The 24963-nt window shown below is 42.3% G+C and overlaps 1 long non-coding RNA gene across 1 annotated transcript; it reads right to left on the reverse strand.

Moving 5' to 3' along the window:
• Positions 1 to 494: 494 nt before the first annotated feature.
• Positions 495 to 23211, reverse strand: LOC117093804. The gene is made up of 3 exons (XR_004441246.1): positions 22759 to 23211; positions 1803 to 1974; positions 495 to 714 (listed from the first exon to the last, which is right to left on the reverse strand). It is a non-coding gene; the product is annotated as an uncharacterized LOC117093804 (long non-coding RNA).
• Between the last annotated feature and the right edge of the window lie 1752 nt (positions 23212 to 24963).

Consider the following 24963-nt stretch of genomic DNA (forward strand, 5'->3'; position numbering starts at 1 on the left):
TATGATTGAAAAAATATGATTAAAGAATATTATATATTGACAACATTTTAAATTATTGAAATCTTGTTGAGGCTATCATTCATATCAGCATACATTGGATGCTTCGTATCTTTGCAGTCTTTCCAAGACTTTTCTACTTGTGCTGCTCATTAGTAACTTCAGCTTACTCAAATGGATGCTATGAATACTATAAAACTAATATTGTTTCTCTTTTTTTCCTGGCTAGAGAGCTTAAAGCCAAATTCGTGGCCACTTGTACCAGGTGCACAGGATTACATGTTCAAGTTTGTTGACTGATTCCACCATTGTCTTTAAGTTACTTTCTTTCTATTACTGTTCCTTTGCCCACCTTTGCTCATTTATCTCATCTTTTTATCTGTATTATTTGCATCTCTTGAAGACACCTCAAATCCTGTTGGAATGGGAATGAGATAGGGTACAAACAAATTATCAACAGTATACTCTTTATTGTAGCCCAAGGCTTTCAGCAGAGTAACAACTTATACAGCCTACAGAAGGAGCCTATGCCTCTCCAGCAGCTCTGTCATCACTCTCAGACTGGAGTTGCAGGTGGGACAGACATTCTGTAGGTCTGGATGCAATTTGTCAAAGGAGCCTGTGCCTCTCCAGCAGCTCTGTCATCACTCTCAGACTGGAGTTGCAGGTGGGATAGACATTCTGTAGGTCTGGATGCAATTTGTCACTGCACACATGCTGGAGATGATAAGAGAAGTTAGAAAGAGAGGGAAGAGTCCGAGGACTAGAAATGATCCAAACAAATGCTCTGATGGGGGCATGGCCCAGGCCAAAGGCTGACTCTGAGACTGAGACAGGCCTGGAGGAGGCAAGAGCAACGTCTTGCATCATTGTCTCCAGGAGGCTGCCCAGTCTAGAGTAGGCACCCCTTCTCTGGGCTCCCAGACCCTTCCATGTTTATCCTTCTTTGTAGTACCTCTTATTACTTTACTCTACGTGGAAGTATGTCACTACATCTATTTACCAGTATAATTACTTCTCTCTTTTATGTATATAAGAGTCACTAGGAGACATGTAAAACACAGACTCCCTTGTTCTAGTCCAAAAAAAATTCTGGTTTTATGTCTAAGGTGAAGCTCGGGAATCAGCATTTTCAACCAACAGCCCAAGTCATCTGAGGGCAGTCATTCATAGATCCTGGGAAATTTTGTCTGTATTGGACTACTGATAAAGGAACATCTACCCTGTCTCTAATCTGTAGCTCCCAGCAGAGGGTCTGGCTCAGAGTCTCATATGTTATTTTGCAGATGCTCAAACTAAGGCACAAGAAATTACATCACTTATACAAAAGCACCTGTCTAGAGATTGGAGAAGCCAGATTTAAAACTCAGATTTGACTGATTCCAAAGAGTATGTCCTTCCCACAGTCCTAAGCAAGGAGGTATGGTGGTTTACTTCAGTGGTATCTAAGTAGGCTGTGCACTTTCAATGAGATGTGCAATATAATCAATTCAGATGTGGAAGGAACACATTAGAACATCTATTCACATTTATTTTAATACAGCATTTCTTATTTTTATTTTCATATGATTATGGCCTATAAGCATAGGTGCAGAGGTGCATGTATGCAATGAATAGACGAATACACATAATACATGGCATGTAACACATCTCTCTGGGACTTCTCAGGGGCCAGAGCAAGAGATGAATGAGCAGAATTACTGTAGGAGGATTAAACACTTCTGCTCAGAACTTGTAGGACCTGCACATTTGTCTTCTTGCCTACCAAAGACTGACTGTAATGTACTGGGCTTGCTAGTACATACCTTCATCTGCCACATACCCAGGTCCTCTCCATCCATGTGCTTCCTGGAGGCAGAGGCAAGCAGCTCTCTGCAGGGGAGAGTGGCACAAACCCCTAGGCTCAAGGACAGGATAAAAGCCTTTCTGTCTCTCCCATGATTTCTACTTCATTTATGGCTCAGCTCCATGGAGTTGCTAAAAGAAAGGGTCACATTAGAAACCAAATTTACTGAGTAAACAAAGTTAGATTTAGGCAAAAATGTGAATGCTCTGATGACTCAGGATAATGTAGAAAACTGGGTAGTGGGGGGCTCTGGTTAGAAGGAAAAGGGGCTTCTGGGATATGTTTTTCAAGGGCCCCAGCATGGTGAAGAAATGTAGTTGTCAGAAATGAGCTTTTGGAAGGTACTGCTGCTTTAAGAAAACTGGTGAAGTCTGGGACCAGTGGCTCACGCCTGTAATCCCAGCACTTTGGGAGGCTGAGACAGATGGATCACCTGAAGTCAGGAGTTCGAGACCAGCCTGACCAACATGTTGAAACCCCGTCTCTACTAAAAATATGAAAAATTAGCCGGGCATAGTGGCGGGCGCCTGTAATCCCAGCTACTCAGGAGGCTGAGACAGGAGAATTGTTTGAACCTGGGAGGCAGAGGTTGCAGTGAGCCAAGATCATGCCATTGCACTCCAGCCTGGGCAACAAAAGCGAATCTCCAAAAAAAAAAAAAGAAAAGAAAAGAAAGAAGGAAGGAAAGGGAAGGAAAGGGAAGGGAAGGGAAGGGGAAAAAGAAAGAAAGAGAGAAAGAGAAGAAAAGAAAAGAGAAAGAAAAGAAAAGAAAAGAAAAAAAGAAAAGAAAAGAAAAGAAAAGAAAAGAAAGAAAAGACAAAACTGGCAAGGAGAGAAAGCAAGGAAGTAGGGCTTCCTTGGGGTCACTGAGACTGCAGAGGCAGAAGCAATGCATACAGTTCTACACATTGTGCTGTGCTTTCAGTGGGAGCAGAGAAGGGGCAGGAATGGGCTAAAATCCTGCCCACATGCACTCTGTTTGCCAAACTGAGGCCTTGGTGTGGACCTATGTTAGCGAAGAAGCGGGAGATTTTCCTCATCGTCTTCTCAGAGAAGGTCCCTTTTCTAATTGGTCCTGGAGTTAGTAAGGTCGGGCTGTTTTTCTAATTTTTGCAAAGGCAGAGTATGGGCTACTAGTGGCTATGGATAGAGGGCCTCACCCTCCGTAATGTGACTCCACATCATGGTTCAAAAATGTTCAGGAAATCTACAAGTATAGCATGCTGGCAACCACTAGATCACCTGTGGAAGCCTGCAAGGGTGGAGTTTTGAGTTCCGATTGGCATATGCCAGGTTCAAGACTAATAGAAGAGCAGATATGTGAGGGTGGAAGGTGGGTCATGAAATCAACTAAGTCAATAACTCACGGAAGTTCTGTAGAAGGCACTAAACCCACACGGATCATAAAGCAGGTAGGTTTCAGCCAAGTTTATCTCAACCTCTGGGAGAATCCATGAGACTTCTGGGTTACTACAGAGCAAACTTGTCCAATCCACAGCCCACAGGCCACATGCTACCCATAACGGCTTTGAATGTAGCTCAACACAAATTCATAAACTTTCTTAGAAACTTGTGAGATTGTTTCGTGAATTTTTTAGCTCATCAGCTATCATTAGTGTTAGTGTATTTTATGTGTGGGCCAAGACAATTCTTCTTCTGGTGTGGCCCAGGGAAGTCAAAAGATCAGACACCCCTGCTATAGAAGCAATGTTTTTCCCTCCTCTCAGTATCTTTAAGACCTTAATTGCCTGTTGATACAAAAGTTTAGAATGGAAAGAGCTCACACAAGGAAACTGGGACCTGGAGGGATTACTATTTTTTCTGACTCTGGACCCAGATTGCCTTGGGTTTGAATTCTGACTCTGTCGTTTATTAGCTCTGTAACTTTGGATAAAAACAGTTAATCTTACTGTACCTCAGATCCTCATCTGTAAAATAAGAAAAATAAAAGCATCTACCCAATAGGGCTGTGGTAAGAATTCTGTGTATACGCAATATGGAGATAGTAGCTCTTATTAGTGTTATTATTTTGCCTTCTATTATCTCACTTAATTCTCACCACCACCTTGGGAGCTGAGCAAGGAAGTCTGGCCTCCTCATTTTACAGATCAGGAACCTGGAGCTTAATGATAGAGAAATTGTGGGGTGGGATGTGGGATCAGGGAATTTGACTCCCCTGAAACTAAGGGATAGCTTTGAAATTGGTGTACACTTAGACCTTTCATGAGTACAGATGACATTGAAAATGTCATAAAATTAATCTTTCCTCATTATAAACCATTGCACTAAGACATAGCAGTAGCAAGAAATGAACACATTCTCATTATAGTCCAAGAAAATCCCTTTTCTAAAGAATATTGCCTATATAAAGAATGACCATTTAATGTCAATGAAGGACACTGGATGGTGTTTATGAGCCCTAACTGAGGCCCTGGTTCAGGAACTGGGGCCTTGAGAGAGAGGAGTAGAAGGTGGAGGGCAGCAAAGAAATGCAGGGGAAACCTGAACTGAGCCTGACCCAGAAAACTGCTCATGCAATTTTTCTTTCCAGGGGTGGAAAAAATCAATTATAGTGTAAAAATTCCAATATATATTTTAATTTCTCCTATGTGCCAGGCATTGTGCTAGTAATCTATATTAGGGGCTCCTAAGCCAGGCTGCCTGTGTTCATGTATGGACTCAGTCATTTTCTAGCTGTGTGGCTCCAAGAAAATTTATTAACTTCTCTGAGTCTTCACTTTCTCATCTGTCAAGTGAGATTATAATAATAAAAGTACTTTATAGGGCTGCTGCATTTATCACATTTATATATGTAAAGTGCTTAGAATGAAAGTAACCACAGTAAATAATGAATAAATATTATTATTGTTGCTATTTTCATTACTGTATTTTTAAATTACTGTTTTTATCTTCACCCTGTGGGGCTTTGGCATCACCCAGATCAGAATTCAAACTACTATTTAATATCTCACTAATTTCAGTTTCTTATGTGTTATGCCAAGTATGTTGTCTGTTTGCATCCAGATCAGTTCCCCACCTTTCCTCTATTCTGCTCTTACCACAGGGGGCTGACCTCTGCAAACTATATTGTTAAGAATTCCTTGCCAACTGGCTTTCACTTGGACTCAGCAAACAAGATGAAGATGCTGGAGATTGGTGGCAGAACAAAGTGGCTCCCTCTCCCCCAGGACTCCAGCTTTCATCTGATGCCTTCTACCTCTATGATCCAACCTCCTTCCAAGTAACGTCCATCCTGGTTTCCAGTTCCAGCTGGATGGTCCCTGATCCTGGACTCTGGGAGCACAATCTCCTCCTCCCTTCCTCAGCCCAGCCATAGAGCTGCTTCCTGCTGTTGCTAATCTTTGAAGAATCTCTGGAGTGCCTCAGTTGACCAAATTTGATTTTTCAGTACTTCCAACACTTTTATGACGAGTTCAACGGATTGAATTCCACCTATTGATGGTCCTTCCCAGACCCTGACTGATACAAGTTTAATATGGAGATGAATAGAACAGGTAAGAAAAACCAGGACTGATCCTAAAGAAAGTAGCAAGGAAAGAACTTGGGCTCTCCAGAATCCAAAATAGGAGCCAAAGCATCATAGCTGAAATCCAAAAGATGATGTCCAAACCAGAGATGGGTGATATGATACAAACACAAGAAATACATATGGAATCTTAACGTCATTCCTTTTTAAAGGGAAGTTGGTACTCAAATCTCAAGGCAGGACTGAGCCTACAGATGGAAATCAGGGGTTTAGATTATAAGGAGAAGAGGAAACTAGGCAAGGTCTGAGCAAGAGATTACAGAAAGTTGGGTGTTAACCACATTGTGGCTAATAATTTAATTACACTGTAAATGTAATAGGAGAGCTCACAATTTAAAGAAGTCCTATGGGGTATCCTTTTGTTCTGCAAATAATTACCCCCCTAATTTATTTGCTTATGTTTGGATTTTCATATATTTGTTTTGTTTTGTTTATTTATTTATTTTTACCCAGGAACAATAGGGCCCAACTCAGCTGGGGATGAACAGTTGCTTTGAATTAAGCACTGTTTGGAATAAACCACAATCAGTTTAGTAAAATTTTGATTATATTAGCCTTGCAAATAGACTTGCCCAGGGTGAGTATCAATGCATTCTGGGTAAGTATGGGAAAAAATTCATGATTCTAGGCCATATAAGGTCTAGAAAGACCCTAGAGCAGTCAGGAATCATCTCAAATATTTGATACTCAGGCACTGTTTAGAGCATCTTGTCCAAATGCATGCCAAGCATAGCTTTGAAAGCCATCATTTGTCTAATGGTAATTTCCACTCACTGGTCATGGTTTCACCTGCTGGGACCATGGGAAACAAATTTACTCCCCTAGATGTGCTCTATTTTTAGGTATCTTTGTTCTTAAAACAAAAATTCCTAATTTCTTCAGCCATTCCTCCTGTGACACTTCTTCTGAAGCAGAGGAATGGTAAATGAGTTACAGTGCATACATAGGTAGAATAATATGTAACCACTAAAATAATCATTATGAAGTAGGAAGAGAAACTCTTAATGCTCAAAGTCAGGAGCAGATTATACAATTGGAAGGAGGCCGTTTCCATATTGCTGAACACTTAGATCCAAACGTGCTTGTGCATTTTCTAATTGTAAAAATAATTTGGCAGCAGTACAGAACTTTTATGATATGGAAAAAAGATCTCTAAGTTCGCAAATGACAGTGGCTGTCCATTGCTGCTCTACAGAAAAACTGTATGAGAATCACCAGAAGTTTGCTAAAATTAGAGATAACAGGACCCCAGCTGACTTACGGAATCTCTGAGGGTCTGGAATCCCTTGTTTCTCACTGTTCCCTGGGGGATTCTGATGCAACAGGACTGAGAATACTGCCTATCACAATAATGATGATCCATTCTCTTTTCACATGCATATGTTTACTCAATTGTAAGGCTAGCATTTACTCAATTTTGGACACAAATGCTTTTATACAACACTAAAAACATAGGTGTTCTTTTTTGATTTTTAATTTTTATTTTTCTTTTAGAAATGAGGTGTTGCTATGCTGCCCAGGCTAGAGTGCAGTGGCTATTCACAAGTGCAATCATTGCACACTACAGTCTCGAACTCCTGGGCTCAAGTAATCACAGGTGCGATTCACAGGCCATTCACAGGTGCATTTACAGCACACTACAGTCTTGAGTCCCTGGGTTCAAGTAATCCCTCTGCTTCAGCCTCCCAAGTAGCTGGGACTTCAGGTGTGCATAACCATGCCCTGCAAAAAATAACTGTTCTTTGAACTGAAATGTCTGCTGAACATAAAAATGTAGGCAAGTCAAGAGGAGAAAAAGTCTCCCAGAATCACAGCACCCTAACACAACCACTATCAACATTTTGAGATACAATTCTTTTCTGTTTTTTAGGAGCTATTTTTATTTTGTTTATTTTTACTGGAATAAGTATGTTGCATATGCAGTACTAAAATCTGTACCTTTCACATTGTGGTAACATTGTTTTTTCTACACTATTACATACTCTTCATAAAACTTGGCCACTGAGCTATTATTGTTAGTCATTATTCCACTTACAAATAATTTTGTGACAAACATCTCTGTGTGTAAAGCATTTAATATTTGAGTATCTTCTTACAATACATGCAAAGAAAAAAAGTAATCAGATCAAAGCATATGAATATTTAACACTTTCCTTTTTCAAAAAAGATCAAGTCTTCATAATTACCAAAAAACTTCTATCAAGTAGGTCAGCCCATTCCCCAAGCATCTCTGTTTCCAGAATATGTAATTCTAGACTACAAAACTAAACAGATTTTGCTAAAGGAATCATCTCAAAATCACCAATGTGCAAAGAATGCCTTGAACAGGCCACATGGAAAGCTCATTAAAAGGCTGAATCTGAGTTGTCCTTGCAGTGGTGCTGTGGTGCTGACATGCAGGGGAAAGCTTCATAATGAGGGTCTTTCCAAAGTTCCAGTGAACTCTCGGGCCTGGCAGGGCTGTGACAGGAGCACCCACCCACCTGCACCCCCCGCCACACACACACACACACACATTGTAGTCCTCCTCCTATAAAGGGAAGAATCAGCCCTTCCAGGGCAGCCACACATTGCTCAGGGTTCGCCTGTGTGGGTGATGAGGTGGGAAAAGAGGAGCTGTCTCCCTGACAGAAAGAGAGAAGAACCTCAAGTGAGCACTCATTATTGGAGATCTCAGATTCTCCTGGAGAAATAATGAGTGTCACTGGAGCTCTGTGGGTTCCTTCAGGAGCAAAACAAGCTAGGTTTGATTAGGCTAATTTGACAACAATAGGTCAGTGGGGAAGGAGGAAGGAGGAAAAGGAAGACTGGAAGGGGCAAGGTGAAGTTTGGGGGAGGATATTGAAATGTAAGGAAATAATACATTTAAATATCTGACATTTAATAGTATGTTAAATTCACAGAGCATCTTTCCTTGTAAGGATTTGGTTGACAATCACAGGACGCTTTGAGTTGGTAGACAAATGCTGTCCAATTCCTATGCTGATTCCCCTCAGCTCACCTCTGCGACCTATTAGTTTCAAAGATACTAATAGCTTCCCATCTCAAGTCTCTGCATCTCACCATTCCTCTGCCACAGGGTTTCTCCAGCACCTAGTGGGGATTGTTTGGCTGCAGAATTGGGAGGATGTTAACACCCTAGAGCCACCTCCATTCAATGGGGAACGAAGGTAAAAATATCCTTCCAGCTCATCTCTAGAGACTGTTTGGAGGCATATTCTACATGGTTTCTCATAGGATCTCCAGCAGAATTGGGCCCACCTTGTCTACAGCAGCACCCCATCATTAATGCCCACAGTATTGACCTGTCTCTCTCCCCTGTCTCACTTTTTTACTCACTTCTCCCTTGTATTATATAAGACCACTTTCCAAATAAACTATGTAACTCAAGTCCTTATCAAGGGCCTACTTATGGGAGGATCAAACTAAGATAGCAGAAAATTTGTATGCCCATTTGGCAGATTAGAAGACTGAGTTTCAAAGAACTCCAATGACTTTCCCAAGGTCATTGGGTTGTCATGTGGCAACATCAGAACCAAAAGCTGACTCTTCAGCTAGTGTTTTCTCTACTCTACATGGAAGTCAATTTTACAAATCAAACAATAACGTTTTGTTGACTCCCTATTAGGTACTGTGCGGGGTACTAGGATTTCCAAGTCCAGTGAAAAAGAAAGAAAATTACTCACCATAAGGCAATGTCTTAAAAGTAGCAGTCATCTAGTTCTGTTCCATTAGTTACTATCAGCATTTATTTAGGGCCTACTGCATGCCAGGCAGTCTGTTAGACACTGAAACCCTGAAGATGAGTGAAACTTGGCCCCTGGCCTTCAGAAGTTTAGAATCTAGTAGTGGAAAAGGAGAGGTGAGGGAGGTTGACAGACATAGACACACTTTCCAATAAAAGTGATAACTGAGAAAACAGGCATAAAGTTATACAGAAACAGAGAGGACTGCTATCTAACTCAGACTGGGGGATTAGTGTCAGAATTTCTTGGAGGAGGTTCATTCATTCATGCATGCAACCAATATCCCCTGAGTTTCTACTAGATTCCAGGTGGCACGCTAGGAGCCTGGATTACACTGGCGAATCATCCAGCTGCAGTCCCTGTCTCAGGCCAGAGCTAAGTCTTGGAAGAAATGCCTGAAAGTTAGCCAGAAAGAGAGTGGGGAAAGGCCTTCCAGATGGAGGGAAGAAGCATATGCAGAACCTGTGAAGCATCAAGCAGCATTTTTGGGGGTGAAGTGAGTGCTGTGGGGGTGGGGGTGGAAGAGGGGAGGAACAGCATTGCTAGAGCGTAAATACCCAGGAAAGGGGGCCAGGAAATAAGCTGCAGACTTGGCCAGGGACCACATCAGAGTAAAGCTTAAGCTAACAAAGTGCTATAGGAAGACGAAGAAAGGAGGATGGATAATTCTGTGGGGACACAGGAGGCCATCAAGGAGAGTCCACGGAGGCAATAGCACTGGAACAGGACCTTGAGGAACATGAGAGATTTACCCCCATATAGAAGGAGAAAGGAGACTCTAGAAAAATTCAGCTTATTCTGCAGTGCAAATTCTGTACACTGTGCATACAGAGTGACATTTCAGTGAATTTTCTTCCAGGAAACACATTGCTCCAGGGTGAGATTCAGGGCTGCCACATACAGTTTTGCAGAACCCAGTCCACATAGCTAAACACAGTGACCTTCACATGTTTGGAGACTGCTGGGAAGGCCTGACCTCAAAAGGGATGCCCTCACATCCTTTTATCCAAGCATCGGAGAGGCTTCTTACTAGATATTTATTCCTTTGGATGAAGCTGCTCGCTCTTCAGTGAGTCACTTTAAATGCAAATATTCTGGCTTCTAGTGGGTGAGTATGGGGTAGGGGGAGTACGGTGATGTGGGCATGACACCTGACACCACAACCCTGCCTGAATGGATCAGAGCCCTAGAGCTAGGACACCCAATTTGTTTTCTGACATTCTCCTCTTTCCTCCTTCCACAGTGGAAGCACCTGTCCCTCACCTACAGGCTTAAGTAAGTCCTCAGCTCCCAGAATGCACATGAGTCTCAAGCAGAAAGGGTTTAAGCAGATGCACTCAGCATCCGGCCACTCTGAAGGTGTTTAAGGATTCTCATTTAGATAACCAGGCTTTAGTTTGCTGTACTTAGTCCTCAAATTACTCCTTGCAGGACTTAGCAACCTGCTAGCTAGCTTGGACCAATGTTGCTGCCGCTTTGCTCTCCCTGTGTGCAGAAATGGCTAGAACACTTGGCTGTGTTCCTTACCCAGTACAAAATAGCCTCCTTTTCTACCTATAGCGGGACAAAGATCTACTTCATGCAATGAGACTCAGGCACTTCCCACATTCCAGGGTCTACCTGGTCAAATCTCCAGATAGAAAGATAACATATATTCCTTCATTTATTTCACAAGCTTTTATCGATCACCTAAATTGTGCGTAACCTCAAAGAGTAGCTGAGTGGTCTTGTAGTCCAATGAGTGAATGAATAATTATGCAATATGAGATGAGAGAGACTGGAATTGAGCTGAAGAAGAAAGAAGAAAAAAGCTTAACCTTAGAGCCTCTTTGAGCACTATTTTTCTTAACTATAAAATGCAGATGATATTGTTTCTTTTTGAAGTAATGTAAGATTTCAGATAATGCTACGTAAAACATGCGGCACATATAAATATTCCATACACAAACAATCTCATGGTTTTTCCAAGCTAGGATGAGATGCTGGACAGGCATAATGTGTCATACAATGGATTGTATTACAAAACCACTTTCGGAGCCCGAAATGCTTGGTATTTAGCATATTATCCTTCCCATGGGCCGCTTGAATTTTAATAGAGCAAGTCTTCTCAACTGTATCACCACAAATATATTGCAGGTATCCCGAGATATTTAACATCTCATTCCTGTAGGTCACTGGAAAGGATGAGGGTTCCACGGGATAGGGAATAAGCCTCACTTTGAACTCTTTCTTGGTTTTTATAAATGAGGAAACTAAAGCCCAAACAGACTCAGTAACGTGTCCCAGATACATAACCACAAAAAACTATGGCATATGTTAAAATCCAGGTCTTCCAGTTAGAATTCCACTGCCTTGTCTTTTTCCTTTGCTACCTTCCATCTTCTAGGCAGGCCCATGAGTGAATCTTGGAATGGGGTAAAGTGCACGTTACCCTGCAATGGGCTTCTTTCCCAATGATAATGAAGACCCTGAAATTGGCCCAGGAGTACTAATGACTGCATTAATAAATGCTCTAAGCATTTTCAGAGATCTGTGTGTGAACGGACAGGAGCAGACCTGGAACTGCTCAGAGAGATAATATAGTAATTACCAATCAGCAAAAGTGGAGAAACGGGATCTCACACTGGAGACTAACAAAATAAGCAAGTTGTTGAACTGGCAGACAGCTGGAAGAATTTGAATCTTGATGATTCCTGGCCAGATCTTGCTTAATTATTTCCAATATCTTCATTTCAAAAATAATGTGCTTTTTCCCCCAGGACAATTTTGATCAAAGCAATCTGTCAAGTGACTACTTGGCTGATCACTATCAGTCTACTAAAATACACACATGCTCACACACACATGCCCTAAAGAGAATATCACATGGGGCTGGGGTCAGGAGTTTAAGCATACAATTTCTGATTCTTCCTTGTGCTTATTCTCTGACCTTAAGGAAAGACCTATGCCATCTCTGAACACCTATTTCTTCATACATAAGTTGAGGGTAGATATTTTAAAAAGTTTGTTTTAATTTAAGTTGATATAGAAGAGTATTCAGAATAACGCTGAAATGTGATGAAGACATTCAAAAAGATTTTGAAGGAATTTAAGCATTTGCAGTCTGCAGAGGACAACATAGGAGAGTACAATGTGTGTAGATTTTTCAATACGCTGACTTTGCTGAAAAGAAGTTAAATTTAGAATTAAGAATTTGAATTTTAGAGCTTTGGCCTTCTCTTAATTCAACAATGCCTTTGCCTGTAGCTCCTTACAACAAATTGTATGCAATGTGTCATTTCCAGATGTCTCCACTCACCGTCATATGGCTGCCAGGTGTCCTGTGCACACAGACTACCCAGTTGCTCAACCCTGAGTTTAGGCCCATGGAGACTCCTCTTATTGCAAGTTAAGAGAGACTCAGGAAACACACTCGCACCTTGCCCACAGGTGTCATTTACCTTTGCTGGTCCTGACCAACAAGTTCAGTTTAGTAAGCTTGATCCTTACATATACCAGTATTCACTCATATAATCATTCCATGAACCTCTGCTGAGTCCTACTATGGATCAGGCATTGGGCTAGAGACAGAGGTCAGGTAAAAAGGTAACCCAGGCATCATTCCTGCCTGAGGTGCCCTTCACCTAGCAGAGATGACAGGCAAAAAAACACTCCCTCCTTGACCTTAGTAAGACTCCTCTGAGCCCTCTCCTTGAGCAGGCCTCAACTTTGAATCTGTCTCTAGCTTACTGAGTCCAGTTTTAGCAAAGAATCCTGCTAAGTCAGTTTAGCAGGAATCTCCCAATCCTTGATATCTGATCAAGTTCCTCATCCCCCACCCTATATCTAAGTCCTTGGCTTGCCTTTAGCAAGAACTTGTTAAGCCAGTACCTCCCTATTCTTGATGTCTAATCAAGTTCCTCTTAGTAGTTTTCCAACCACTGACCTCCTCACTCTGTGCATGGGCTATAAATATTCAGCTGTCTTTGCTTCATTCAAAGTAAAGCCCAATTCTGTCATGAAGTCTCTCTCCCCTACTACAGTAGCTCAAATAAGATCTGTCTTTTTAAAACAAGTATATAGTGAATAATTTCTCTTTGACACAGATGGGTACACAGCTAACTATAGTGCAAGGCATGATAACATTTATTTCCATTCCTTGGGCTCCTAATAAAAATAATAATGCCAGCAGCTAACATTTTAGTGAAGATTTGCTTGAGGCCAGGCACTTTGCTAAGAACTTTAAACACTGTGGCAGCTTTAGAGGTCTACCATTCCCAGGCAGTTCCAACCAAAGACTGAGCGTGATGGGGATATAGGGCCTGGCCATTTCTACCCAGTGCAGAAATTCTGCCTGGGCAATCTCAGTTTCAGAGCTCCTGGTTGACCTGGGTGAGACTTTTCAGAGGTAAACCATAGTCTAGGGTACTTCGTACCCAACTCCCCTTTCTCCCTCTTCTCCTTTCATGGGTGCCAGACTGCATCATGGTCTGTAGCTTCTCCCTGATGACTCCTGCTCCCTGGCCCCTTTATCTTTCATAAGTGCTACCCCAGTAAGTCTCTTGCACTTCTAACTCTGTGTTGACGTCTGCTTCCTGCAGGGCCTGAACTGATAAATACATATTATATCTTCTAATCTTCACAACAACCTTGGGGGGGGGGTGGAATACTCTTATTACACCCATTTTATAGATAAAGAAATTGAGACACACAAAGGTTAGGTAGTTGATGCATAGTTGATGGCAAAGCAGGGATTCAAACCCAGGTATGGCTTTTTGTAATAAGTGCATTAGCATCTAACCACTTCCATGACCAATGTGAGATAAAGGAAGCAAGAAAAAGTTGCCATGTGACACAAAGTTCCCTGTTATCACCAGCTGAGAAAGCTGGTGAACTTGCAGATGAGGCCAAGGTGCTAACAAGCAAGCATAATCCCTGCTCTCTGTGTGGTTCTAAGAAAAGAAGACAGCCCAGGAGAGCAGGGCGATGCAAAAGGCAGTTCTGATGCTCCCAAAGGGATGGATTCTAATAAATGTGGAGTATTTAAAGAAAATAATGTAGTTTTTCTTCATACATTCTAATAAACCCTGAATTTTAAAGGATATGTCAGAACAATTCATCCTGAAAATGTTTATCAGTCTACTCACATGAACCAGATACGAGGATATGGCAGTGAAAAAGACTTGCACTGTATTTTCCCTGTGGGAGTTTCCAAGGTTCACAAGACAGAGTAGAAAAGCTTAACAAGAATTGAGCTTATGAACAGCCTCCCCTATTCACTGGCTACGAAATCTTGGGCTTTTGTTTATCCTTTTGATGCATCTGAAACATTCTGGAACCTGTGAGAACTTGGTCAGAAACAGGAGATTCAGAATATGCTGAAACTTTTAAGTGTGAGAGTCAATGCAAAGGGTGTCATTTGCAACTTTCAGAATAAGAAGAAGAGCCAGGAAGGGACAAGCTCAATATGTGGAAATGAATAACAAATGTTTAGAAGCTTGGTAGTTAAGAATATGGACTCTATTCTGGGACTATCTGGGTTCAGATCCCAGCTGCACCCACTTACTAGTTATGTGATCTCAGGCAAGTTACTTGACCTCCCTGTTCTTGGTTTCCTCATTGTGCAACATAGTGTTGGCAGTACTACCTAATCAATAGCATTATTACAAAGATTAAAAGAGTTCACAACTTAAAATAAAAGTTTTAAGAAAAAGAGTTCACAACTATATTGCACTTAGAACAGTGTCTGGCATACAGGAAGTGCAATGTTAAATATTAGCTATCTTTTTTATTTTAACCCTTGGGGCCTATTCTGATTATGATCCCAGACCCCAGCATTGCTACTTCCAAGTCCTAACTCCAGCCTTCCCTGCTGTCCACTATGGATTCTTCCAATACTGTCTCTTTAAATTAGGCTGACCCACTCATAGTTTATGCAAACAGAACCCAGTAAGACAGAGCTTTGGACATAAGCCCTGGAGCTTCTGTATTACTCATGGACCCAGCAGAAAACAGATGGCACACTTAATTAGAATAACAGGACTATTTACAAAATTGTAGGGGGAAAGGGTGGCACTTTGGGGCTAGTAATAGGAGGGGGCACCTTGACATCTCTAGATCTGAAGGGGCAAGATGGGGAAGTGGTTACCAGAACCCAGAGCATGACAGGGACAGAGACCTGTGGCTGACAGATGCAGACATCCCACAATGGCCTAAAGGGAGAAACCGCAGAGAACAAATCCTGTAACCTTCTTCTCCTCAACTCTCTCCCTCCAATCTCCTGTCTCTCCCCACCTTTGGCTGAATTCATCCAGAAGCCGGAGGATAAGGCATTCATTTACTCCCAGTGTTTCTTTGCCTCTCCAGGGACAGAGCAGGATGAAGAATAGAAGACAGTAGATCTGGAGGGGCTAACAGAAGTAACCCAGTGTCTCAGTTGGTTTAGGCTGCCATAACAAAATACCATACCCTGGGTGGCTTAAACAGCTGACATTTGTTTCTTATAATTCTGGAGGTTGGAAGTCCAAGACGAGTGTGCCAGTGGGATTGGTTCCTGGTGAGGGCCCCCTTCTTGGTTTACAGCTGGCCATCCTCTCATTGTATCTTCGTGTGTGCGTGTGTGTGTGTGTGTGTGTGTGAGAGAGAGAGAGAGAGAGAGAGCACTCAAGCACTTTCGGTACCTTATAAAGGCACTAATGACCTAATCACCTCCCTCCCAAGTCCTCACCTCCAAGAATCATCACATTGGAGATTAGGGTTTTAACATATGAATTTGGTGTGTACCCAAACATTCATTCCACAGCACGTGGCACGAATTCTGACCTAATATCATAATTTTTCTTTGCCTCATTCTCCTTTCTTGATTTTTTGTGGTTTCTGATTATCTGGTTATCGCTCAGTCCTGGACTTAATCTCACTCCACAGACCTGACTGAAGATTGGGCCCCCTAGTTGTGTTTAGGGTAATATCTTTTAGATAAGGGGGTCTGCTCTAACCTATCCCAGTAACCTTTGTCTCATGCCCATATAACAGGCCCCAGGACACACTCCAAGCAAGTCACAAGCCATGTTGTCTGGTCTGTTCTTGTTCTGATCTACCTGATTCCAAAAGCCTGATTCTGTTCTATGGCCTTGATAGCTTCCTTCAGTCCTTTTTGGGTCCTTTCGTTTATTCAGTTGGCCATGCATCTGGCTTTAGGTATTGGCCCCATCGGCTTCCTGAGACTCTTCTGGATTCTCCAGCTTTTGTGCCCTCTTTTTGTTTCAGGTAGAAGCTTCCTATGACCTTGATCCTCCCTCAGGATCTAGAGGCTTGATATTTTGCACCTACGATTGAGTTGTATTTACTCACTGTCCCAGCAAGTGACGCCCCCGTCGCCTCATCTCACTGGATCTTCAGAATAATTGTAGGAGGTATGTGTTATTCTTGCTCCATTTTAGTTAAGTGACTCTCGGTAAAGTGAACTGATTTGCCAAATAACACACAGCTGGCGACTACTGGCACTAGGTTACCTTCTTTATATAGATTATCGCACCAAAGTCTAAGCTCCATGACAACAGAGATTTTTGTCTGTTTTGTTCATAACATTTTCTCCAATGTTTAAGAGTGTCTATCATAACAGGAGCTCAATAAATGTCTGTTGGATGAATGTTGAGTAAAGGATTTGATTTGATCCCCATCACATCTCCATAAGAGGTGGATTGCTATTTTTCTAATTTTATGGATGAGAAAACTTAGAAGGTTGAGAGAGTTTAAGTAATTTCTTCCAAACAATGAGCATCCAGTGAGACTCTAACCCTAATAAGAATCCAAGAATATGCTGTAAAATAGTGTCGCTCAAGGTGTGATTCAAGGACAAGAGCTAGACTGTGAATTACTTATTTATGGTTTGTAATAAGTTTAGAAATTGAGCGTGAGCTTTTAGAAATTCTTACAGCAAATTTACATTGCTCTATTTCCCAGCCTGTGATCAGTAGCCTTGTGTCATTGCGCAGGATACTAACTAGTCAGGGTGCTGTTGAATTCACAGAGACGAGCTGACAATGGTATGAAGCACATACTAACAGGTGGACCATGTATTAATCTTTGGCTGACTAGAAATAAAAGAAGAATCTAGGCCATCACTACAGAGAATTTGAGAAGCACTGCTCCAACTTACTCCATTTGTGCCAAATTCCATCACCCCATGCTCCTTCTTCCAGACTCAGCCCACTGCCAAGCACAAGGGGAGTGTGTGTTTTCAGTTTTTGGTTTTTCCTTTCATTTATTCAACAAACACTCCCTGAGCAAATTCTATGTGCCTGACCATGTGTTGGGTGCTAGGGTGCAGGAGGAATAAAATAGGGCCTGTATAGCTGACTCTTGGAGGAATTTATAGAGTTTGATATCTGTAGTGTTCGTGGTTCTATGTTAGGTAACAAAGAAGTGATTTAAGGAAAAGGCCAGTATCTGGAGAGTGAACTGATGAAGTAACTCAGGCTGTCTGTGATGTTCTGGAAATGTACAATTCCTTTATTTGTCACAACTATAGGGCTGCATCCCCGAGATGGGGATGCAGAAGAGATAGGGCATGAACTGATTTACAAAGAGAAGCTGATCTTCATTCTCGTAAATCATGAGAGCATCACTGTGAACTGGTTTATGCTACTTGTACTCAAGATGCTAAGATTCTGACTTTTTCCTGAATATTATCTAAGTATATCCATGTGATTCCATGAAGGCTAAACTGGGAAGTCATTGCAAAAGAAAAGGAATAATCAGTTCAATGAAAACAGTCAAAGCACTAAATCGTCCCAAAGAGCCAAAGTTTGGAATCAAAAGTGGTTTAAATCCTAAGTCCTACCGCATACTGCCCCTGTGGCCATATGCAAGTAACTTAACCTCTCTAAGAGGCAGATGCCTTTTATCTAACATGAAGATAGTAATTCTTACTCCCCAGGGTTGTAGGAATTTTTGCTACAAAGTCAATACAGGAACTGTATTATAACACTCAATAAATGGTTGCAGTTTTTATTTGTGTTTTGTTCTCATTGTTGTTAGTAATATTAGGTACAAAGCTGGGCAGGAAGATCTGAAGCTGCACACTTACCTGTGTCAAGCAGAGCAGACTGTCTGGGTCTGAATCTTGGCTCTGTTGCTTACTTACTGGCACATAACAGGTGCTATGCAAATATTTATTTAAAATGAACTAAACAAAACATGGTGGATTTGATCCAAGCAAGGAACGAGAGTCTAAGTTCATTCATTCAATACTCATTTACTCAGGTCTACCATGAGTCAGGCATTGTGCCGGGTGCTGGGGACACATAGTGAATAGACCACAGTCTCTGCCCTTGTGGTGGTCAAATCCAGAGGAGAGGGCAGGCAAGACCACCAGGAGCCAACAGAGAGAGAGAAAAAAGGGAGTATGGTGAGTAGTGCTAGGGAGAAGAGAGGGATACTGATCTGAAGGAGGGATGCTTGTGTTCAGTAACTAAGTGGGCAAGAAGGAAACAACCTTCAGAGATCATGAACAGAGTAGCACGTGGACCACAGCAGCACTCAGCACACCTGTTATCCCTGCTCATTTGCTCATCTGGAGAGTAAATTCCATGAGGTCAGGGGTGTCTGCTTCATTCTCCACTGTCTTCCCAGTACCTCACACTGGCACTGAGTTTATTCTTAACAATATTTGTAAATGAATGAATAAATATTCCAGATCTATTCTCAAGAGTTTTTCTATTCTGAGTTGTATGACAATAGCTAGTACATATTTGTCATTTTGTTTGTTCCAAGCACTGTTCTAAGTACATTCTGAGAATTGTCTAACTTAATCATTACAATGATCCATAACCAATCAGTTCATTCACTAAGAAACTATTAAAAATTCTTCTGTGCTTAGCAATTAGTTAGGCGCTGGGGAGGGAAGAGAGAGCATTGCCTTCACCACAGTACTCTTCCATCTGTTCTGTCTATCTCCCTCAGTCCCTTTCTTGCCATGCTTAACTTGAGTGCATCCTTAGAAAATCCAATCAGGTGTCTCCTCTGCCCAGAAGCCTTCCATGATTCCACGGGAGCTGAGTGTTTGGTCTCACCTGCTCTGTGCTCCCTAATGTTCATAATGCCCATTATGGCAGGCAGAATGACCCTCAAGATCTCAGGCCCTGAGCCTTGGAACATGTGACTGTGATGAGATCTCACTCTCATGACCGCATTATGTTATAAAACACAGGGAGCTCGAAAAGGGGAGATTATCTGGGTGAGCCAGATCTCATCATGTGAAGCCTTAAAAATACAGTGTGTTCTCAGGCTGGTAGCAGAGGAAGGGGAAAACAGAGAGATTCAACTGGTTTTAAGATGGAAAAAATGGGCCACTTGAGAAGAAATGTGGGCAAACTCTAAGGACAGTGGTGCCCCCATGGCTTGAGAGCCAGCAAGGAACCAAGGACCACAGATACAACCTGAAGGAACTGGATTCTGCCAGTGATCTGAACTAGCTTGGAAGTGGATTCTACTTCTGAACCTCCAGATAAGAGCCCAGGTGAGAGGACACCCCGATTTTGCCTGGTGAGTCCCTAAGCAGGGATCTCTTCTGAGCCTGTCTGGACTGAGAACCTACAGAAGAACTGTGAGCCAATAAATGGATGTTGTTTTAAGTTGCTAAATTTGTGGTACTTTGTTACACAACAATAGAAAATGAACATACCCCTGTACCCTGGCATCCTCTGTGTAAACATGTTTCCCCATCTGTATATCTCTCTAGACAGTGAGTTCTGCAAAGTCAGAGACTGTGCTTTGTGTCTCTTGATCTTTAATGAGCAGCACAATGCCTGACAGAGAGTAGGTTCCCAATAAATATTTGCCCTTGAGCTTAAAGAAATTAAAGCAAGGTTAGGGATCCTAGCTGAGCACACAGAAAAAAAGGAGAGACCATTTCAAGAAACCATATGGCTTAATGCTAGATTGTGTGGCTCAGACCATAACTGCCAGAGGAGATTTAAGAGATGAGTAGTTGTGTCCAATTAAGCACCTCCTCACTTTTCACCTCATGCTAACTGCAACTCATTCCTACATGCAAATCAGATCTGAGCTGGTACTGGAGGAGACAGATACTCCTGGAGTCCACATGGTCCTTTGAGGCATCACTTGTATGTCTTTGCTGAGGCTGCATCTCGAGTGGACAGCCTACAGATGTTTAGTGTCCATTGACTATGATGAAGCTCAGGAGGGCTTCCTTTAAGTTCTTGGACAGGCCTGATCTACAGAGCTGCCCAGGAATTGAGGATGGGCTGACTCTAAGAAGGTCATCCTCAAGGATTGTGACTCAGACCCAAGGTGGGTCTGAGTTCCTCCCCTCCAGAGCATATTCAGACACATAGAGTCACCAAATGTGAGACCTGTATAGATGAACACACATTTTACAGATGAGGATACTGTCCCAGAAGCCAAAAGGGGAATTAAGCTGCCTCTACCTAAAAAGCAAGTTAGTAGGAGAGCTGGGTCTACAGCCATGGTTTCTGATTCCCTAAGCCAGTACTCTTTCCACCTCCTCACTGCCTCCCATCATCTATTTGACTAATGGTCTTAGGCTTGTATTCCTCCCCAGGGAATCCAGATCTTTACTCACCTCAAAATTTAAAAGTTGGAAGGCAGGAAGAATGAATTTTTTAGCTAATCCAAGCACGCACTGTAAATCTTTGTCCCCTTTCCAAGGTACTGAACGTAACCCGCTATGCAGTGAACAGACCTTTGGCATCTTTCCATGGTGATAACATTGGTTCTAGAAGGACAACTCCCTCACAGCTAGAGAGCAGATCATTGTGAGATGACCAATTTGCAAGACAAGGGGGTTTTGGAGGCAGGGATAAGTAGTGGGTGTTCATATGAGCCATAGGTATTTGTGAGAGGAATTGAGAAGAGCACATTTCTAGAATTACTGACTGATTATTACCTGTGAACTATGGGGGGAGTGGTGTGTGGGGAGGAAGAGGGGGCCAGGGGCAGGGAAAGAGATGGCACACTTTGCTTAGGTGTCATCTAAGGCCTTTTAAACATGGGCTGGCTTGTCTAACTCCCCCTCTCAAAAATTTGCAAAGGTTCCACATTGCCTACAGAATAAAATCCATAGGTTATATCTTGTATTCATGGCTATTGATATTTTAGTCTCAAATTACTTTTCTGCTTCCTATTTCATTTTCACATTGCTTTTGCACTTGGATATTTTCACCTACAAATAACAAACCAAACTTGAACTAGCTTTAAAAGGAGGGGTTTTTATAATTATTGTTGTGACTCATATAATTAATAGACAGAAAAGTGACAGGGATAATTTGAACTGAGGACCCAACATTCTCAGGACTCTTCCTTCTCTCTTCTCCACTCCTCTCTAAACAATTCCTTTATTCTTTTCTCTGTCTGCAGAATGACTTCTCTTTATATTACCATGAGAAAAAGTATGACTGCCAATAGCTTGTATTATATATTACATCTTCAGTTGTTGGTAAGTGATTGGCTTCTCTTTACAGGTTTCCATTCTAAAATTCCAAGGAATAAAAACTGATTTGCCCCACTTGGGTCTCACATCCTTCATTAGGACAATAAACTGAGCACAGTGGCCAATGTCTCTTTGTAAAAGTATAGTGACCGCCACGGTCATTCTAGGAAAGAAGTGCTGAACAATAGATGTTGTCCAATAAGTGTCCAATATTTTTCTCCTAACTTGTTGTAACTGACTCTAATATTTCATTTTTCTTCCATCTGCTGCTCACTAGATCATGACAGCCTCAGTACCTTGTTCAGGATTTCCTTGGCAACTAGGTCAAGATGTGTATAATAGAGAGTGGGTCACAAAAGACAGGTTTCCATGGCTGGGGAAATTGTTCATTATAGCAATCATTTATTCATTCATTCAACAAGCATTTACTGAGCTAATACTCTTTGCCAAACACCATGCTAGGTATGCTATGGAGAGAGAAATCCACACTCTTCTGCCTGCAAGAAGCTCACATATTGGTGAAGAACATAGAATGTGAAGAGTTCTAACATGGCATGAAATGTGCCCTGATTTCACTCCTAACTATGGAGTCAATTCCCTATATTAATTACTCAGAATGTAGGAACACATAGGAAGGACATATGGAAGGGCTTCATGCAGGCAGTAACATAAATTGAATACTGAAAGCCAAGTAAGTTCTGAAAGCAACAGCAGTGTGAGTGAGAAACAGTGATTGACTACAGATAATAATCTTACAATTGCCAAGGGCTTAACTCTTCCACTGTGCCTGGCACTGTGCTATGTGTATACACTCCTTTTCTCATTTAATCTTCACAACTACTCTTTGAGGAAGGCACTATCATTGCCACTTTAGAGATGGAGAAACTGAGACTGCGAGAAGTGAAGTTCACAGCATGGCTTAAGTGGCAGTGCTGGGGCTGAAATCTAGAAATGTCTGCAACCAAATCACATTCTCAAAGCACCTTCCAGGTTTCCAGTAGCCTATTATATTTTCCATGAATGAGAATGAGAAAAAGAAACCTGACCTCAACTTCTCTAGGGCCCTTACAATACTAATGAATCAAAGCCTGGTCAGGTTGAACATATGTAAACCAGATTGTTAGTCATACCCGTGCCAGTCCTGGACTTTTACCCTTATTTCCATCTTTACCTTTTCTTTTCTTGTTGCTGTATCTCAGAGGATCTGAGACCTGAGACTGTGTTTCCTCCCAGATCCCACATCGGCTGATTTCAGATGGGTTCAGTCAATGGGAGGCAAGAGATTGGAGGAGGAGGAAAGAAAAAAAGGCCAGCTCATTCTCCTCTTCCCTCTCTCCTAGAGCAGCATCTTTGGCAATGGTTGAACCCTCTTAATAGCTCTGACTCCCACCTGGCAGGCATGCCATAGCTCCAGCTCCATCCAGGTGACCCATCTCTTGGCTCTAGTAAGACCATCTCCTCTCCCTAGTTTAGAAGTTGTAGTGGCTTCCTGATGTTACTGATCTCTGAGTCACCTCATCATCCCCTCTTGCCTTCTCAGAGCCTCCATTAACTATGGAGTCAATTCCCTATATTAAATGTCCTCCAATTTATATGCTTAGAATACATGTAAATTCTGTTTTCCAGTTTAGACCCTAACTGATATAACTTCCTTCCTCTTTACGCTGCAGCAGTATCTGGAAAGAGTTCTCTTAATAGTCATCATTCACGAAGAGTAACAGCTCTGGTCTGCAGCTCCCAAGGTGATCGACACAGAAGATGGTGATTTCTGCATTTCCAACTGAGGTACCTCATTCATCTCATTGGGACTGGTTGGACAGTGGGTGCAGCCCATGGAGGGCAAGCCAAAGTAGGGCAAGGCAACGTCTCACCTGGGAAGCACAAAGGGTCAGGGGATTTCCCTTTTCTAGCCAGAGGAAGCTGTGACAGACTGCACCTGGAAAATTGGGACACTCCTGCCCAAATACTCTGCTTTTCCAACAGTCTTACCAAATGGCACACCAGGAGATTATATCCCACGCCTGGCTTGGTGGGTCCCATGCCCACAGTGCCTTGCTCACTGGTAGCGCAATAGTCTGGGATCCACCTGCCAGGCAGCAGCCTGGCCCATGGAGGGACATCTGCCATTGCTGAGGTTTGAGTAGGTAAACAAAGTGGCCAGGGAAGCTTGAACTGGGCTCTGCAAGGCCTGCTGCCTCTGTAGACCCCACCTCTGGGGATAGGGCATAGCTGAACAAAAGGCAGCAGAAACTCTTGCAGGCTTAAATGTCCCTGTCTGACAGCTCTGAAGAGAGCAGTGGTTTTCCTAGCATGGTGTTTGAGCTCTGAGAACGGACAGACAGCCTCCTCAAGTGAGTTCCTAACCCACATGTAGCCAAACTGGGAGATACCTCCCAGTAGGGGCTGACTGACAACTCATACAGGAAGGTGCCCCTCTGGAACGAAGCTTCCAGAGGAAGGATCAGGCAACAATATTTACTGTTCTGCAATATTTGCTGTTCTGCAGCCTCTGCTGGTGACACCCAGGCAAACAGGGTCTGGAGTGGACCTCCAGCAAACTCCAACAGACCTGCAGCCGAGGGACCTGACTCTTAGAAGGAAAACTAACAAACAGAAAGGGATAGCATCAACATCAACAGAAAGGACATCCACACCAAAGCCCCACCTGTAGTTCACCAGCTTCAAAGACCAAAGGTAGATAAAACCACAATGATGGGGAGAAACTAGAGCAGAAAAGCTGAAAATTCTAAAAACCAGAGCACCTCTTCTCCTGCAAAGGATCGCAACTCCTCACCAGCAACAGAACAAAGCTGGATAGAGAATGACTTTGACAAACTGACAGAAGAAGGCTTCAGAAGGTCAGTAACAACAAACTTCTCCCAGCTAAAGGAAGATATTCGAATCAATCGCAATGAAGCTAAAAACCTTGAAAAAAGATTAGACAAATGGCTAACTAGAATAAACAGTGTAGAGAAGACCATAAATGACCTGATGGAGCTGAAAACCATGGCACGAGAACTATGTGACACATGTACAAGCTTCAATAACTGATTTGATCAAGTGGAAGAAAGGGTATCAGTGGTTGAAGATAAATTAATGAAATAAAGCGAGAGGAGAATTTTAGAGAAAAAAGACTAAAAAGAAGTGAACAAAGCCTCCAAGAAATATGGGACTATGTGAAAAGACCAAATCTACATTGATTGGTGTACCTGAATGTGAAGGGGAGAATAGAACCAAGTTGGAAAACAATCTTCAGGATATTATCCAGGAGAACTTCCCAACCTAGCGAGGCAGGCCAACATTCAAATTCAGGAAATACAGAGAACACCACAAAGATATTCCACAAGAAGAGCAACCCCAAGACACATAATTGTCA

Source organism: Trachypithecus francoisi, unplaced genomic scaffold (assembly GCF_009764315.1).
Source record: "Trachypithecus francoisi isolate TF-2019V2 unplaced genomic scaffold, Tfra_2.0 Lachesis_group12, whole genome shotgun sequence".
NCBI lineage: Eukaryota > Metazoa > Chordata > Mammalia > Primates > Cercopithecidae > Trachypithecus > Trachypithecus francoisi.